Raw genomic sequence first — 2459 nt, 5'->3', positions numbered from 1 at the left:
AAAATACCCAAACATTCTTTTTACATCAAAAGCTAGCTAATAGATATCAAAATCAAGGTAGAACATTCTTTTAACACATCAAGGTAGAACCACACTTCAAATGTAATCTAGCATGCATTCAGCCCACTCGAACCGCACTTCATCAATTTCAACTTTGGAGTACTTGAGATTTGTAAACTGTAAAAACACATAAATAATATATTAGTAAACCAAGACCAAAAATCATAGTTGAAAAAATAGTAAGAGTACCAAGTAACAAGATGACTAATTTGAATGCTTAAAAAGAGACACATTCATCATTTATCTCAACCACATCATATAGTGATAGATTTATCATTCCTGGGAACTTAATATATTCCAAACCAGAAATTATTGCAACAAAGTTTTCTCATAGTTGTAATTTAATTAATCAGTACTTGATGGAGGTTCAATCTTTTCATATTCAGAATGTCATTCTGAAACATGAGTAAAAGAGGATGGAATTGGAATAACACTTGTTTAATTATGCACAAACAGCTAAGAATTTTGAATTTAAGTAATAGCAATAAAGTTAAACTAGATAACTTGAACAACGTATGATTTGAACACATCAGAAACAATTCAAAGAAATGTCAATCAATAAAAAAAAATTAAAGAAATCAGTCACAGGACAACATCGAGACTGAGGCAAAATGATTAGCTTGCCTTTTGTGCTTCAGTCAAGGTGCGACCAAATCGAGGAGGAGCAGGCCTCTTAGTTAGTCTTTTTACATCTACCTCTGCTCCCCTGTTAGAGTGTAAAGAAATGCAACAGGGAGAATAAGAATCAGATAAAAGATAAAGAACGTATTAGGAAAAGTGCAAACATTGTGTCTACAAACTCCCTAATATTCTGAACATTTAAATGTTCCTCTCTTCAAGAAGAAAAGTACATGGATATATTACTGGATGGAAAGCCCTAACAAATATTTTCACCATTTCATATTTAGGTATTTCTGCCAGACTTCACAACACGACCCTAGTAGATCATACCTGTTTACTACAAAATAAACAGAGTCTGGCTTTGCTTGGATAGCTATTTTGGTAAAACCCAGCTTATCAACAAGCCACAGCTCATCCCCAAAGAAGCTGCTTGTGTACAATACTTGGTCTCCAACCCTAAGTCCTGCCTTTGCTGCATTTCCACCAGAATATACTGCCTAGAAAATAATCAATCATGGTACATTAGTCAACCAAAAAAGATTAACCAAATGCCTATCGATATTATATCACTTGATTGGCGTTCTGTTTTATTATGTAGCATTAGAAGTGACAATAGTCTTGAATAGAATTCAATGCAAAAATAAGATTAACATATCATCATGATGAAAATGAGAGCATTATGGTAACGTCAAGCTACTGGCTAACTTTACCTAGAAATGAAATCTATGCGAGAAACAGATACAAAATTTAAACAGAAACAATCAGGGTGAAAAAAAGACATCCACTTTGCATCTTGTCGATGGAGCCAGAAGCCCCCCTCTCTTTGCAGTGTTGGTACTACTGTCTTTTATTTCAGGAACACATTTGTTGAAGTGAGAACTATAAACCGATTAGCTGCTTGTGAGAATGCATGGTATTTTGAGTAACATAAAAAAACTTAAAAAAACTGGTTAATAGATGTTAGTGAGTCATTTGGGATCAAAACTCTGAAACTTCTTGGACAAAAATCTGATCAACATCAAAGATACAATGTTGTCTCCTGATGAACAAATGCAAGGAATTAATCATACACTAACAAGTCAGTGTGAGCATGATTTAATAGTTCAATTAAAATAAAATCAGTACCTATTTGCTTGATCAGAAGAACTGCTTGCTGCCTCACAAGGCGGGATATTAGATCATTTATCAAATGTTACTGCACATCTACAATACCATGAAAAAGATAACAGAGCGTGACTCAGCATCCAAAAAACTTGTCAGGTTTTAACGATCTAGTATGAAAATAAAAAAAGTTCCGACTAAGTATAAAGTTATAATCACATCTTGTGGAGTTTGAAAGTATAAAGATAAATTTAACATGGACCTGATGCATCGCAACATAAGCAAAACCTTTTTGTAGGAAAACCTTGCGGCCAACAAATAATTCTGGCACTTCTTCAAAGGGTGCCTGCAAGTAGACACAGGTCAGTAGAAACTAAGGAAACATTGTTGTAGTAAAAAAGAGAGTTTAGACTAAAAACAAGTAGATAAATGGTACCTTAAAAAAGAGTGTATTAGCTGCATAAAACAATAAAAATTTGTCAAATTACTAGACATAACAGTAAAAGCTATAAATGATTGAGCAACTGGTATCTGTGTTACTTTCAAACAGAACAAAACAATTTATAATCAGTTCCATGGAATTTGATAAGAAGATAAATTGACAAATATATATTGCATCACAAGAGTTTTAAGATGACTTATTGAAGTTCAATCTTGCCCATTACTAGTTACTAGTA

The 2459-nt window shown here is 33.2% G+C and overlaps 1 long non-coding RNA gene across 1 annotated transcript; it reads right to left on the bottom strand.

Moving 5' to 3' along the window:
* Positions 1-685: 685 nt before the first annotated feature.
* LOC122028271 lies at positions 686-1056 on the bottom strand. Its single transcript, XR_006124689.1, has 2 exons — positions 1012-1056; positions 686-766 (listed from the first exon to the last, which is right to left on the bottom strand). It is a non-coding gene; the product is annotated as an uncharacterized LOC122028271 (long non-coding RNA).
* Positions 1057-2459: the final 1403 nt, after the last annotated feature.

This window comes from Zingiber officinale, chromosome 10A (genome assembly GCF_018446385.1).
Source record: "Zingiber officinale cultivar Zhangliang chromosome 10A, Zo_v1.1, whole genome shotgun sequence".
In the NCBI taxonomy this organism is placed as follows: Eukaryota; Viridiplantae; Streptophyta; class Magnoliopsida; order Zingiberales; family Zingiberaceae; genus Zingiber; species Zingiber officinale.
The sequence above is the reverse complement of the archived record's forward strand: the minus strand, read 5'-3'. Positions and strand labels throughout refer to the sequence as shown.